We start from the raw sequence: 17,360 nt of genomic DNA on the forward strand, positions 1-17,360 counted from the left end.
CTGGTGGATGGTGGGTCTGTATTCTTTTAGTGCTTTTAATTTGATGTTGTTCTTGTCTTAGTTTTACAAAATGAAGAAGAAAAATTTGATTGCTATAATGTACGTATGTTTTGCTGTTGTTTTGGAAAATCTCTGACTAGCTAGCGTGCTGCTAATGCCAGCGCTGCTAATGCTAGCGCTGCTAATGCTATTTGGATCCAGTCTTGTCTTGTCCAGTCATGCTAAGCTACGTTTCGCTGGCAGCCCAGGCTATTGCATTAAGAGACGGACAATCAACCAGTTGCTCGTCTTACGATACGCTGTGCCTGTCTCTACTATCGAATAATCTAAGGATTTATGGCTGATTCTTATCAATCCGTGAGGCTGCTACCGATGCTTGCTTGTCAAACTAGATATCCGGTCTCATTGGTTTATCATTCACTACCCTAATAATTGATTGTGTATAATTAGAGAAAAAGCAATTATATATTTCATTTGTGTTCTTGATTCTTCATAGGAGGGTTGCCAAACTAAACTTTTGGACTGTTTTACGAAAATACTTTTAAAAAATGCTCATCGGTGAGTCAGTGGTGTTATTTATTTATTTAATTAGACTTAGTTATTTAAATCGGCTAATAATTATGATACTGTACATTTTTAAACGCCGCTCACATGCTTTATTTTGCTGCTGTGGGTGTCATTTGTCAGGGTTTAAAGGTGCTAAAATTGGAATAATTGCACCGACATTGGCTGCAATCACATAAAATGTGTGTTCGTGCTAGTGCAAATATTATTGCTGTCGCTGTACTTTCATCTACCTTTTATCTGTGCATGGACCAAAATGGAGGGTCTTTTGGTTTCTCAGTGTGTGAGTCTGATGTTTGTCAGCTGCAACCCTAGGGTGTGTGTTCTTTCTTGACTTTGTGTTTATTTCAGTTGATGTGTTTTGCCATTTCAAATTCAGTCATTTTTTACTCTGCTTCTATAGGTATTTATTTACAAACAAGATTTCAGCTGTACAAATGCAGATTATTTGCACATGTTCATCTACCTTCGGCGCAATGATGTGCGCTCACATTAATATACATGTTCCTTTATAATCATCCCTGGGGAAATAAATTAAGCATATCTTTAAAAGGTAGTGGTGCATCACTGAACAAATGATTCACAGTTAGAGGACCAAGGACAATTTCAAAAGCAGCCATTCTTCCCCGGGAATATTGAAATGTGAAAAATAATATGTGATATTATGATATGATATGTGATAATATGTGAAAAAAAAACCAAAACTAAAACCAAATACATAGGAGACATTGAGCAAATGGACATTGAGGTGTAACAAAGTTTTATTCTTTCTAGATAAAAAAAATGTAGCGTAGATTCTGGTGTAAAGCCACACCGTTGTATAGGCCGCACCCATAAAATTTAGAGGAAAAACAGATTTGTTCTTGTATAAGTGTATAAGCCGCACGTGTCCACGTCATAAAATGGCATATTGTGGGGACACACGAGTCCGTGAGGACCAGTCAGCTCTTTATTTGCAGGAGCCAATCATGAGCTATGAAAAAACTCGAGCTTGTCAACCCATTGGAAATTGCAGAAGGTCATCACTCAACAACAGTCTGACTCACGGGCTCATCTTACAAACAACATTAAACTCATCACACAGAAAATGAACACTGAAATGTTAGACCTCAGAAATATAGAAACATGTATCAATATGAGTTTAATAAAAAAAAACAAAACAACATTTTAAAGTTTTCCTGAGAAAACCATTTCATTGGAGGAGCATAGAAAGCATAGAAAATTGCGCTGCAGTGCAGTTTCTGTCCACCAGGTCACCAGGTCTGCTTAGTTATTCCCCAGAGGGAAGGTGACGTCATTGCAGCGCTCCAGTGAATGCGTTGTTCAAACGCAATGCCTTATGGTAAAACTTTAAAATGCTATTTTTTTTTTTTACTTTAAACTCATATTGGGACATGTTTCTATATTTGTAAATACAACTTTTGATCGTTAATTTGCTGTGTGATGAATTTAGTGTTGTTAGTAAAGTGTTCCTTGAAAAGATTATGTTGTTATACTGGTATACAGTATATCCTGACCTCCTGTGATTTCCAATGGTTTGACAAGCTCCTTGTGAGTGCACTAATAGCTCGTGATTGGCTCCTGCCGAGCTATCGTTTTCTCACTGACTTGCCAGCGGCACAGTATTTAAACAATTAGTAGTAGTTCTGAAGTAAATGTGGTGTCAAGATTAGAATTTAGCCATAAATTAGCCGCACCGCTGTATAAGCCGCACGGTTCAAAGTTTAAGAAAAAAGTAAAGCTTATACACCTTGACAGTCCTGATGGCTTCCAACGTTACTGGCATGACAAGGCGATCCCACCTGAGATGTTTTTCTCTGGTCTTTCATTGGTCACTCTGTGTCAGTGGGCTCAGTAATGTTACTGTAATGGTCGGTGAGACACAAGCATCGCAGGAACATTAGTCTTTTATGCAGGTTTGAACTATCTCACTAAAGGCAAAATAATAACATAATAATAATAATAATAATAATTACAATAATAATACGGGCTACTGCTTGGGCTGTAATCCAATCAACTCTGAACACCAGACATCTGACCTCCACATGTCCGGAACACATTAATTGCAAACTGTTTTTAATGTCTTAAATGGCTAATTTACTCTTACTATATCTGCTATATTTGGTAATACGAGTGTAACTGTGACTATAGGGATGTCATTGCATTACTAGAGGGTTGTAATAATGTGATTTACCATATTTAGAAGGTCGTAAAACTGTTTTCCATGCACTAACTACAAAAATATTTGATTTATAAAAAAGGAATCATACTTTGCGGAAATACACTTATCTTAGTTGGGTCTGGAACCAATTAACCAATTAATTATTTTATACCGTTCCATACCGTATGGAGTTTTATATATACTATAAAAATTGTCTTTAGCTCTTTTCTTGCCAACGTGCCGAGCCCGATCCCAAAGATGTATTATATTTTTTTGTGCAAGAGGCAAAAAGAGGTGATGATGCAAATTTGCAGTAATGCACTCACATTTCAGAGCACTTTTAAGCCATAAAACAGCCACGAGGTGGCAGAAGTGCATTTGATGAGAGCTTGGCAGGTATAATTTCAATGCAGAATCACTCATGACAGGAAGGAGGAAGTGAGAGAGCGTGGAACAGTGTAGTGTGCAGAAGGTTAGGCATTGTAGGGAAATTTTAACGCATGCATGCACACATAGTTCAGTTCCAAGTGTGAAAATTGTAAATAGTTCATGGTGTTATATTTGATTTTGATGTAAAACAACCCTTTTTTGTTTTGTTTATGTTGTTATAGTTGTTTTCATATTTCAGCTGTCACAAAAGCAAAAAATATTTGTGTCAAAGTGAAAGTTATGCTTCAAGTGTACCTTTTCACAAAAAGCTGTTTTTCTCCCTTTTTTGGTTGGCAACTGATATTTTCCTGAAACTTACCTGTGTTCTACTGCTGATTACTAAAGAACAACAAAGGTAGAAACAAACTTTTTTTCTAATGAAAGACGGGAGTCTAATCTTTCTTTTCGTAGGTTCCATATTTACTGTATATAGCCATAGAACACAATATTTTGCATGCCTTCAAAGATCAGTCAAAATCGTCTAAAATGGCCAATCAACAAAGCATATCAAACACACACACACACACATCTTTCTGATTTTTTGTCTGCAGTCGTTGGCGACCCTGGTCTCAATCCTTTCAGCCGTCCAGACTGGACTTCAGATTGAGTCTAAGTGTTTGATCAACTCATTTACATTGTCAATAACTTCCCCTTACTGTTAGATGTAAAATTAGTATGCTGATTGCACAATATACATGGGATATCACCATCAAATACCCTGCTGGATGGCTAATAGAGGTCAAGTCTTCACTGCTGATGAATATCTTGACAAGAACAGAGCCTCAAGAGATCACAACAGAGTTCTCGCCCTCTACATTGTTCACACAGCTGTAGCTTTTTCATCTCATAATCACAGAATAGTATTAAAATAATTAACTAGGCCTTATTCAACCTGTAGTCTTTTGCTAATCTTTTTTTCATTTGAAAGATTAACACGATTAAAGTCTGTTTTTAACAATCAATCATTGTCCCTTAACGGTTGATGTTTAATTTAATTTTAGTATCTTTATGTAATTAATTTTCCATCTGTCCTTTTCATGACAATCTGATTTTAATTTATCCCAGCCAGATAATTCGCTTGTTCGTAACCGATATAGTTTTTATTTTTAAAACCTAACCTTTACCTTATCAGCACTCTGAAACCTAGTGATTTAATTGCAAAATATTGTATTTTCAGAACAGTACTGTGTCATCCTTGTTTGTCAAGGCCGGCTCAATGTTGCTCATGTTAATGGGTGAACATCCCATTATGAATGAAATATAGTGGTAATTGGAACTCTCAATGCCTTCTGTCTGATGGGGTATCCAGTTTGTCCTTTTTTCAGCATAATTAACAACAAAGCAAGCTAAAGATGTTTGCATTTCATTGGTGATTAACAGCTGCTTGGAAATTGTTTTGTTTATATCTGTCTGTTCATCAAGATAATGAGCTACATTTTAAGTGCTACTGTGCTCAAGTCCTTCGTTTAGGATTTGCTGGTAAAAAAAAAAAAAAAAATGTAACTGAGGACAATGGGCCTCATTCACGAAACGTTCTTACGCACAAATGTGTTCTTAAAGCCTTCTTACGAAGATTTTTGGCATTCACGAAACATGTTCTTAACTCACAGTTCTTAGATCTAAGAACAAATTCTACGAACGCTCAGGAGGACTCTTACGCACAAGCAAAGCTTGCACTTTCAATGCGCAATCGCCCTCATGATGGATTTTGCAACCTGATCCCAAAAAATGTAGTGCAAATAAAATATCCCAACAATTATCATTATCATCAAAACAACTAAAATATACTCCATGGATAAATATATATTCAAATGCCAATTCATCAAAAAAAAAAAAAAAGTAGCTGGCTGGACGTGCGCTGCGCAGAGAGAGAATGTAAAGGGACCATGTAGATTTATTTGCTGAAAGCCACGAATATTTGATGTCCCGCTTCAGGCTTAAGGCTTCCCTCTCTGTTCTTGCAGGTGTTCAGGATCATCAGAATAACATCGCAATGAAACGTGGTGTGCCTATTGCGCACGTAGCACCCCCAGATAACGACATGCGCCCCCAGCCACGTCTTGAGCCAGAGCATGGGGCTGCTGTATTAATTAGGCAGCGTCTAAGCAAATGTAACCACAGAAAAAATAAATTGTCACACACAAATTATGTATTTTGACTTTATTTTTCCATCATGATTGTGTAAATATTTTCTAGAGTTTCCGAAATGGTTTGGTTTCTGATTGATGGCCCGCCTCCCGTTTCCTCCAGATCCCTCCGGTGCAGTCCAATCTTTTTTTGGACTCTATTTAAAGTCAAAACACTTCTTTTTAACCTCTGCGGTGGCGCGTTTCTCCGTGGAAACGGCATTTATGTTTCCTGCAATGGTGCTCCATGCCGACTCTTTTTGGATGGCCTGATGACCGGTGGATACACGTGAAAATAAGGTGGTCTTGTGTTCGGTCACTCCTTGTAAAAGCACCTCTATTTCAGTAGAATTGAAGTTTTTCTTTCATTTGTTGTCCAGCTGCTCCTCAGTCTTGCCCTTGCGCGTTGCCATCTCCGCCTCCAGCTGCCTGTTGCGCACGGCACATTTTTGACCTTATATAGGAAATAATAGGCGGTGACCTATGCAAATCAGGGCTCACATGCACGGGCATTGCAGTTGGCATTCATCAACCTAAGAACACCGGTGCGAACGATAATCCCTACTTAAGAACGTGTCGTGAATGTGGCGCAGTTTCCAACCCGCGCCTTCTTAAGTACACTTCTTAAGAAGACTTTTAAGAAGATGTTCGTGAATGAGGCCCAATGAGTTTGCCGCAACTTAAAGTGATGTGTGTCTGATGTTCCTTTGGTGCCTTCAGTCATAGACTTTTATCTGTGAACTGAGGAGGAGATAAGACATCTTCTTTGTAGGCTCAGCGTGATATTGCATATAAACATGCTGACAGTGACGATGCAAACAAGCAGAAAGGCCCATAACGTTATCCATCTCAGCTTGGCCGGGTCACATTCTAACATTTGATAATTGCATAGCACTTTTGAGTGCAGCCTGCATTCTAACGTATGGGTTTAAAATTGGAGTCGTTGACGGTGCTGCAGCAAAATGTGATTACCAGTCATGCTGAGAGGAGCATGAATGACTTCACACTATGTACTTGCCAGAGGAAAAAAGCATGGAAGTAGAAATTCAGTGAATGCAAATATATTGTTTATGGAACCATTCAAATTCATACACAATTATTTTCCAAGACTATTTGGACATGATGATTTGGCTTGGTAAATCCAAACATCGACATGAGTCAGACATTCTTAAGTCAGACAACAGCTCAATGTGCTTTCCATTTTAAATGAGATTCTATTCATGAGTTGTATCAATACATTTACATATGCAAAAAGAGACTTGTTTTATTTCCATTACCAAGACTGCCCCTTTATTCATATTCATTACCTTGAACTGTTTTTTCAGGCCATATACAGTGTTTTTGTGAAATGTATGAAAGAAGCAGCATCATTCTTTGTTGTCCCTGAAGGAGAGAATCAAATCACTCGCTTTTGTTACAGTTAAAAAAAATCAAAACCACAAAACACATCACAGCAATCAGAGCATATTTACATGCAATGAAGGGTAAGAGTGGACTGTCCCTTCCGCAGCAGTTGTGGTTCAGTGTCTTGTTGGAAGGCACCAACGGGTTTCTCAGCGGCCACCTCTTGGTCTGTGAAAGCTAAGCCTACGAAAACGGACATACTGCTTTAGTATTTATTTGTTGTTTAGAAATGCAGAACATGTCATTATGCCTACTTTTATAAACCAGAACTTGAAAAGTACCACCATTAAAACACAAGTAATTGATAAGCCCATAAAAAAGTTTTTGACACACGGTTTGCTCACCAAGTTGCCCCCGCCGCCAATGAAATGTACATGTATTCACCACTGATGAATGATAAAGTAAGATGGTTGATGGCTGTCAAAGCTTGTGCTTCTGTAGCCAACCAACCATTTGCATCTCAGCACGCAACTATGGTGTGTTCAAGGACACCGAGCAAAGTGCGAAATCTCAACGGTAGATGAAAAAACACTATCAGTGAAGCATAAAGATATGAACATGTAAAAAGTATGGATTTTCTAACGGTGGTACATGTATGCTGTATTATTAGGTAAATTATTATCAACTTCGAATTGTGAATGAGATGTGTTGGAAAAAACACCTTTTTTCAGAGAAAAAAACATTGGATTAAAAAAATCAACAAATTTGAATGCTCAATGGCAAATGTTTGGGGATCCACTCGATTTTGCTCTTTGTTGCACAGTTTTGAAAAATGATCCCTCTGTGGCATGACCATTGTGGTATTTAGAAGTGATTGTTTGCCTCTATCTTCTCATAATCCAGGAGTTACAATTCTTTGGCCCACAGTTTTCCTCACCAGTGAATCACTTAACACATAATCTCCGTGGTGATTCCGATGACCTCAAAATCCTGGTTGAAACCACTTCAATTGTTGGCTTTCTGCGCTCATCCCTGCTTTGTGTGTCAGCTGGTGTAGCGCCGTCTGACTGCATTCAAAGATCCAGAACCTTACTAACCATACAGCTCTTCACAGACAGGACGACGACCTCTGTGATCACAACCTCAAACCCCCCCATCAAATCAGTGGTTACAGGCAGAACTCCATTATGTCTCTATTCAGGGAGAGCTTCCCTTCTACAGTAGTGTCCTTGTCCATGTCACAAGGTAGTAAGAGGTAGTGAATGAGGATTGTGCAGCTACTCTATTAAACAATGTCATATAAACATGGCTTCCAGAGATGAATGGAACCATGAATGATGATCAATTAAGGTAAATAAGTTCAATTTTAATACTTATATTTTAAAAAACGATACAAAGTACAGTACCAACTTCGAGGATGAGAGCCTTCAAAATGATAAATGATAATAGAAAACACAATAGCAGTAACGACCTGTATAATATTGTGACTCTCGCATTACCATATCAATGTCAAGGGGAGTTTTTAATTGTTAAAATTTGTTATGTGGTCAACTTCTTTGTGCAAAAATGTACCAACCCCTCCTCTAACGCACATAGCTCAAGCCGGTTACATCCAACCTTAATAATGACTGATGCATTGATTAGCCAATAAAATTGTGAAAACAGATTCTGGTTGATGGGTGGGCTTTTGTTGTTAAAGCAAGGATGTGGTGCGTAACGGTGAAGAGGAAAAGGTGGATGTGGACAAACGAAAAACAAGATATATTGTCAGGAATCCACAGAGCAGTGTTTGCTTCAAGTTAGTGAAGGCTTTGACCAAGTGTGACCAAGTGTCTCCAAATGGACACCTTTGGAACACCTAATTCTAACTTTAGAAATACAAAATTGTTGTCAAATTTGAAATGAGATTAGGTAAGGACTAGGGGTGTCACAAGACACCCAATTTACAAGATGAGACGAGATTGGGTCCACGAGACGACATGAGATTTTAACATTAATTTTAAGAAAAGTACAATAAAAAAATATGACTGGACAAACTTTTTTTATTTAACCAAGTCACAAAACAATGCAGGTGCATTTTAAAATGTTTATTGCCCCACAAACTCACTCTCAAAGATATTATTGTCAATATTTTTGGAGACCAAATAAACCACTGTTATGTTAATATACTGTATAATAATGACAGTAATAATACAGCTCATAGTTTTTCTCATCTTCTTGTCTTTGTCTATTTACGTCAGGGCTGTCCATATATTTATAATTTTAAAAAAGTTTATAATAAATAAAACAACAACATATACATACATTATATATATATATATTGTATTGTATTAATGTCTCTTCTGTTGTTGTTGCTTAATTTATTGGTATTTATGTTTCTTATGTTCTTATTCTTTCTTGTGTTTTCTTTCTTTTCTTGGGAGAATGAACAGAATAAGATTTTCATTGCATGGTATAACTGCTGTTTTACTATGCACATGACAATAAAACTCTCTTGAAATATTGTGAGTCACACCATATATATATATATGTATATGTATATGTGTAAAAACATTTGCCTTTCAATGTATTACCTTTAAATGCCTTTAAATGTAAAGGCATTTCTGTGTGGAGTTTGCATGTTCTCCCCGTGCATGCGTGGATTTTCTCTGGGTACTCCGGTTTTTTCCCACATTCCAAAAACATGCATGTTAGGTTCATTGGCGTCTCTAAATTGTCCGTATGTATGAATGTGAGTGTGAATGGTTGTTTGTCTACAGTATTTGTGCCCTACAATTGGCTGGCGACCAGTCCAGGGTGTGCCCCGCCTGTCGCCCGAAGTCAGCTGGGATAGGCTCCAGCATGCCCCCGCGACCCTAATGAGGACAAGCGGTATAGAAAATGAATGGATGGATAAAGCTAAATGTGACTAAAACAAGAAGCATTTTTGTTCAAAAGACTAAGACTAAAAATAAAATGGCTGCCAAAAACAAATCTGTGTGACAGAAATACCACGGATTAATTTTTGCCAAGTGTGCTATTTTGATAAATCATTTTAATATCCACCTGCTCCTCTATAGATAGAAATAGGACACATTTCTGCATTATCAAATTGCAGCCCCCTTCTTTACATTTCTTCCTCCTCTTCCTGTAGTAATCTGTGGAAGAAACTGTTATTAACCTAAGGCAACCCTGTTCTCATAAAAGGAATAGGGAGATAGAAAGTGAAACTACTTAAGGATTAGATTTTATGCCAGGAAGTTTGGGGAGAGTAATGTAATGTTTGGCTTGCACTTACATCCTGGCACTTTGGAATCTTATTTTAACAAGCAATCTAAGGAAAATATTGTACCTCATAGTAATTGAATATGCAGTAGCTTCATGATTTCATCAAGCAATGACTGCAGATCAGTACGTACTATGAATTTTTCATTTTTAAACATACTCACATTTGTACTTCTCATCCAGCCCATGTTTCTCATTTTGCGCACTTGGAACTTTAACAAAGATGAAGTATCCGTTGCACAGGCGAGCGGGAGTGGATCTTGACCACAGTGCAGCACAGGTTTGAAAGCTACATAAGCTACCTCTCCACAATGCAACCCAGCCCCTGACCAGCTAGAGGGCCCAGAAGGCAGAGCTTGGACACGCTCCTCCGTTGCCTGGCAACACCTCGCCTTCTGGGCAGGAGCCATGTGTGGAACGTGGCTCTTTGCAGAAATAAAATAAACAAAAACCCAGCAAAGGTGAAAAAATAGCAAAATTACAAAAAGATAAAATGTTGATACTAATCACTAAAGACGCAAAGCCTTTAAATATATGTCTAATATATTTTTCAATAAATATTGTTTTTTTAGTTATAAATATCAAAGGATAACTGGACAGCCGTGGCATAAATAGACAAAGAAAAGCAGAATAGACAAAAACAGTGAGCTGGCATTATTCAACTACATGCTGGAACTATCAATGCTGACACGCCTACTGAAAGGCCAGCATTTCAAGAAATGCTGCAAATGTTTGACAGACAGTACGAATTGCCTGTGAGATAATAAATGTCACAAATGCCAATTCCACAACTTTACAGCGTGAAAGATGGCATATTAAAGGAAACATTGCATTATTATTGCATTTATTATTATTAAATATTATCATAACAGTGGTTTATTTGGTCTCACAAAATGTGGATAATAATCATTTAGCATCAATTTGTGGACAATAAACATTTCAAAAGGCACCCGCATTGTTTTGTGACTTGGTTAAATAAAAAAGTTTTTTTGTCCAGTCATATTTTTTCATTGTACTCTTCTTAAAATTAATTCTAAAATCTCAACCCTAATAAAAATGCATTATATATGTAAGCACCTTTCAAAGAACCCAAGGACACTGTACATAGAAAACAAATAAAGCAGTGCACAACATAAAATAATCATCAATAAAATAATAAAATATGATAAAAATAAAATGGCACAGTAAATTACAGAGAGTAAGTGGGTTTTGAGTCTGGATTTGAAAAGAGTTTATGATACGGATATCCGGTGGGAGGGTGTTCCAAAGTTTGGGAGCAGAGCAGCTGAAAACTCTGCAATCCATGGTGCTGAGACGAGCAGATGGGATGGTGAAGTGGATGGAGGAGGAGGATCTGAGGGAGCGGGAGGAAGTGAAAATGTTGAGGAGATCAGAGAGGTAGCAGGGGAAGAGCTTGTGGATGGCCTTGAATGTATATAAAGGGATTTTGAATTATATTCTGGATTTGACGTGGAGCAGGATGGGGTATGATGCGGGTGGCTGAGTTTTGGGCCTTTTGAAGCTTATGTAGGAATTTGTGAGGGAGACCAATGATGAGAGATTTACAATAATAATTACAGGAGGTGACCAGGGTATGAACAATAAGCAAAGTAGTAAGAGGGGTGACGGAGGGGCATAGGCTTTTGATGTTGTGTTGATGGAAATATGCAGACCGGTGTTAGATGTTATGGATGTGGGTTTGGAATGATAGCAAACTATTGAGGATGAAACCCGGACTCTTAACCTGAGGGGAGAGGGAGACTGTTGTGTTGTTGAGGGAGAAATTGTCAACTTTGGATAGTGTGGATTTAGAACCAGCAAGAATAATTTGTTTTTTCACAGTTGAGTTTGAGAAAATTTGAGGTGAGCCAAGATTAGATTTTGAGGGTCGATCGAATTCAAGATTCAAGAGTTTTATTGTCATATGCACAGTAAAACAGGTAGTTCTGCTATGCAATGAAATTCTTGTTCTGTTCATTCTCCCAAAAAAAGAAAGAAAAACGCAAGAAAATGAATAAGAACATCAGAAACATAAATACTAACAAATTAAGCAACAACAACAGAAAAGACATTAATACAGATAAATAAATAAATAAATAAATAAAGTGCTATGAGTGTGTGCGTGTGTTGCGTGCGGCGTGTGTGAGTGCTTCGTTGAGAAGCCTGATGGCCTGTGGGTAAAAGCTGTTTGCCAGCCTTGTGGTCCTGGACTTCAAACTCCTGTAGCGTCTGCCTGACGGTAGGAGTGTGAATAATGAGTGTTGTGGATGTGTGCTGTTCTTGATGAGGTTGTGTGTTCTTCGTAGGACTCGAGATTTATAAATGTCTTGCAGTGAGGGGAGGGCTGCCCCAACAATGTTCTGTGAGGTCTTGATCACCCGCTGGAGTGCCTTCCTATCACGTGTTGTACAGTTACCATACCAAACAGTGATGGAGGCGGTAAGGACACTTTTGATAGTGCATCTGTAGAAGCAACTCAGGATTGTGGTGGACATGCCAAATTTCCTCAGTCTCCTCAGGAAGTACAGTCTCCTTTGGGACTTCTTGATAATTTGTTGGGTGTTGTGAGACCAGGTGAGGTCCTCGCTGATGTACCTGCCAAGGAACTTGAAGGTTTTCACCCTCTCCACCTCAGTATCATCAATAAACAGGGGTTTATGCGGCTCCTTTTCCCTTGTTCTTGGGAAAAATGTGGTTTGCTTGAGAGGCAAACCTGGGTGTCACCCGTGAAGCAATGGAAATGGATGTTTTATTTATGGCAGATGTTGTCAAGAGGAGGTAGATGATGAAAAGGAGGGGTCCCAGGACAGAGCCCTTGATGCATGCCTCAAGTAACAGGGGAGGACAAGGATCTGTGTGACTTGTGCTGGATGAACTGAGTGCGGCCTGAGATGTAAGAATGAAACCAGCTTGGGAGGGTGGCTGATGCTGATGGAGAATAGTCTGTTGAGGAGGATGGTGTGAGAGATTGTGTTGAAGGCTGCACTCAGATCGAGGAGGATGAATCTGGTAAGTAGGCCGGAATCCGCTTCCATGAGGAGGTCATTGGTGAACTTGAGGAGGGCTGTTTTATTGCTGTTTAAAAGCCTTAGCCTGATCTCACACACAGGGGGAGACAGACAAACAGAGCTTGGCCTTTTGATGAAACCCTATATCATACTCATTTGTTGTTAATAAATGTGTGGCAGTGCTTGGCCAGGTCTGTTCTCCCTCCTTGTCGCTGCCTTAGAGCCATGTCATAACAAATGGGGGCTCATCCATTTTTGGATTGATTCTTGTGAGAGCTTTTTTTTTAGGCGGAAATGTTTGTTGGCCATGTGCTATGTTTCCATATGCTACATTGTTTGTAAATGGAACTGGTGGATTAATGGAATTGTATGTTGGCCATGTGCTATGTTGTTTTTGGATGTTTTTTTTAATTGAAGCAGAGTAGAGTACAAGTAAGTGTTCATTCACACTGTGCATTATCACTGTTATTTTGCCTGCGTTAGGGTGTAATAGTGCGGTGTGAACGTGGCTGAAGCAGTTTCTCGGGAGCACATCCGATACTGCAGGTGAGTCGTCAACTTGTTTGGTTGCTCAACGGAATATACGGGCTAAAGTGCATAAATACCCACCACGAAGCACTTGAAGACCAGGGAGGAGTTTAATTAGCTTTTGGTTAGGCAGTTAGTGGGACAAATAACTGTAATTTACGTTTAGTTCCACAGTTTAGTCAACATGAACCTGACCATTTTTCTTTTTGTGTGAGCGTATTGCTGAGATGAGAAAATGGTCAGATGACAGTCGCTTGTTGTTGCTGCAATGTGTACAAATGGGCAAAGCACAGGAGGCATATTCTGCACTGTCGTTGGCTGAAAATAGAGTCTATTCTATTGTTAAAAAATCTCTTTTGCATGCATTCAAACTGGTTCCTGAAGGTTACAGACAGCGATTTCATACATGGTGGAAAACTAAACAATCATACATCGAGTTTGCTGTGGACTTAACTAATCATTTTTGTCGATGGTGTACATCCCTAAAAACTGATACATTTCAGGAACTTTGTGATTTAATTTGTATTAGAGCAATTTACAAACTCTCCCTGCCCACATTGCTGTGTACATCATGGAACATAAAGTGACGACTGCCGCTGAGGCTGCACTATTGGCCAGTAAATATCTACTGACACAACAGAGTGGAGGTTTTTTACACAAAAATGTACGTCAAGGTAAGGCTGACCAAGGTATGCATACGACAGCTCCTTTTGACCCAAACAAAGTATGTAACTTTTGTAAAAGCAAAGGACATTGGAAGTTTGACTCTACTAGAAACAATAAGAGTGGTACTCTTAATGTAAAACCAGCTCTTTGTGTTACTGCTGTTAAGGATAATATACATACTGTATGTTATCTCCAGCAAGGTATCTCCACTGTCGATTATTTTGTGTCAGATGGTTATGAGTCGCTTGTAGGTAGAGATGTCACTGTACCCGTTAAGATCTTGAGAGGTACGGCTTCAGCCGAATCTTACATTGTTGGCTCAGCGTTACCGTTTTCAAACTTTACTCATTTTGGATATTATATACAAATGAAAGGTATGGAATTGTCTGTGGTGCCTGTGCCCGTTCATAAATTACATTTGTCTTGTGGCTTGGTAAATGGTGAAGTTACAATGGGGCTGCACCCTGCGCTGCCTCTTAATGGCATTCATGTGATTTTAAGAAGTAGTGTGTGATCTGACAGTCCACTATCTCCAGTGGTTGCCAGTTCTCCTCTGTCTGTGGTAGACAGCGGTAAAGATCTTCCGAGTGTTTCCACAGCATGTGCTGTAACAAGATCTATTGCCCATTTAGAACCTGAAACATTATGTGAACATCCCCAAACTGATGAACTTGTGAATATACCGATTGGATTCCACGTTGAGCAAGCTGATTTTCTTACTGATGAGAATGCAAAAATGCTGCATGTGGATATATGCTAGGAGGTGGACTACTAATAAAGAAATCGCTACCGTATGGTAAAGATTTTGTTGGCAAACCCATCTTTCAAGTTGTTGTTTCTGAGAAACCTCATGATCATTCAGGGCATATGGGTGTGCAAAAAATATTTAATTATGTTTTGCGATATTTTTTTTGGCCTCGTTTGAAACATGATGTGTCATTGTATTAACACATGTCACATTTGCCAAAACACAGGGAAGACCAATCAGATTGTCAAACCTGTTCCTTTGTCACCCATCCCTGCCACTACACAACCTTTTGAGCACCTGATAATCAAGTGTGTGGTTCCACGGCCTTGTTCCAAGTCTGGTAGCCAATATTTGATGACTGTCGATGAGGTATCCATCTCCGGACAATCTTCGCTCAATCACTGTCAAGTCTGTTGTGAAGGCATTGACACAATTGAAATGCCAAAAATTATCCAAACAGATAAAGGATCAAATTTCTGTTCACATTTGTTTCAACAAGTTCTGAATCTGCTTCATGTAAAACACAACACATTCTCCTTTGTTGTTGTCGCTGTCTTGAAGCCAGGTCGTGACAGGGTCTAAACGTGTTTTTTGAGTATCACAGTGACAGCTGCAGTTTTGAAGAGGAAACAGTTCCAGTGGCCAGTGAGGAGTGGATGACATGAGAGAGATGAGAAGGGGGCAGAGAGAGGAGGCAGGATTTGGCCAGAGCTGTGCTGAGGAGATCGAGCTGACATGTAGAGGGTTTAGAGCTACAGCTGAGGTCTGAGATGTCGCAGGAATCTGGAAGCTGAAGAGCGGCTCACAGATGAGGAAGACGGGAAAGTTCAACTTGTGGGGGACGTCGGGAGGCTACCCCACAGGGAGCTGAAGAATTTTTTTGAAAAGTGAAAACAGAATTTTATTGTTTTGTGCGTTGGAACAGATCAGTCCACAGAGGTAGGCTGATTTCGCTTGAGCAATGGAGTCCTTGTGCAGTGAGATGTGAGTTTTATATCGTTGCTGAGGCGCTTTAGTTGTCTACCTTTGGCTTTTTGAGTCTGGAGTTCCGGAGTAAACCACGGGCCAGTTTGTGTGGAAAAAAATGGCGAGTTATCACTGGAGTAAGGTAATTGAGGATGGAGTTAAGATGATTGTTTTGAGGGCAAACAGTTCATTGGGGTGGAGAAACCCAATGGAGGATTGAAATATTCTCAATACAGGATGAGAGACAATCCAAGTTAATGTCCTGGATGTTCTGGAATGAGATGAGGCGTGGAGTTTTATTATGGAGAGATGGAGAGAGATAGTAAATGGTCAGATATGTGGGTAGCGACAGCTGTGCCGTTAGAAGAGGTGAGACCAGAACAGCAAATTAGGTCCAGCATATAACCTAGATGTGTCTCCATAACAACATGTGTCTGTTCCCATGTTTCCCTGCAGCTTAATGTAAGTTTCTTTTGTTTCACTACAGTTTAACCTTTTACCAGTGGCATTCAGGGGCCAGCAAAGCCTTGCCTGCTGGCCTAAACACGATCAGAAGCACTGATCTATATTTACAACTTAAATTCTAGTATTTGTTCCATGAAATTGTATTCATTTATTCACAACAGTCATCTTAGTTTGTAGCGTGTCTCTTGGCTGCACTGCACTCAGTATGTGCATGTGTATGTTAGATTTTTTTTTGCCCAGATTTCAGCTTCTATGTGTTGACATGTCAATATAATCTTCCCAGGACCTTCAAAATCAGTAATGTTGGCAGATGTCACTTAGCATACTGTTAGCAAAGGCGCTTTTTCTTTAACTAATCAGATTTTAGATTCGCTTTACAGGGCCAGCTATCAGGTCCACAATAACTTCAGCATTTTTTCATCCTCTGATTGGTCGGTCAGAGAGAAAAGCAAAGCTACATTTGTCAAGCTGAATAGTCTGTAGTGATTTGCACACAATAACACCCACAATAGCTGACAGAGAAGGAGGAGGAATTGACGTGGTGTCAAATCAGTTTTCACTACAATCACTACAAATCAGTTTTCAAGGCAGACTTTTCCAGAACAGCTAGACATCATAAAGAAAGGTCTGCAAACCCCGAAGCTAGCTAGCTTGTGTCAGTCTAGTAAAGTTGTTCGCCACTTCCAGACCAGTGCTTATGAGAGCTGGCTTTCAGCCTCTACGGTGCATACTCTGATGGTTTTTAAGTTCTTGTAATGATATTAGATAAATATTAATTCTAAACTGCTCCAGATTATGTTGTAGTGGAGATATTTGGAGTTGTCTGACACATGTTACATTGGCCGAGCCTCAAATTTTACAGGGTCGACATCCATGTGTTTGAAGATAAAGCGTCAACCGAGTTTTGTGCTTTTGTAATAATGGTGTTCAACCCCAATACGAGAAATGCTTCTTTCTGTGTAATGCCATGCCTTGTAATATAGTGGTTTTGTATATTATTGATGGAGCGTATAACTGTGATAGTGGTGGTATTAAGAGGTGGATTAAGTCGGTTATGCCCCACTGAAGACCCAGGTACCAAATGCACCATC

At 39.2% G+C, this 17,360-nt stretch overlaps 1 protein-coding gene across 3 annotated transcripts in view; it reads left to right on the top strand.

The window, feature by feature from the left end:
- The window catches only part of si:dkeyp-14d3.1 (transmembrane protein 132C), a 191,348-nt gene that overhangs the window by 46,931 nt on the left and 127,057 nt on the right, over positions 1–17,360 (top strand). The window contains exon 1 of one of the 3 annotated variants that reach the window (XM_054774341.1): positions 15,324–15,777. The exons of the other annotated variants lie outside the window; for them this stretch is intronic. The gene's annotated coding sequence lies outside the window, so the exon portion shown is untranslated. Of the gene's footprint in view, positions 1–15,323; positions 15,778–17,360 lie in introns of those variants that run through there. 3 annotated transcript variants of the gene reach the window in all.

Source organism: Dunckerocampus dactyliophorus, chromosome 4 (assembly GCF_027744805.1).
Source record: "Dunckerocampus dactyliophorus isolate RoL2022-P2 chromosome 4, RoL_Ddac_1.1, whole genome shotgun sequence".
NCBI lineage: Eukaryota > Metazoa > Chordata > Actinopteri > Syngnathiformes > Syngnathidae > Dunckerocampus > Dunckerocampus dactyliophorus.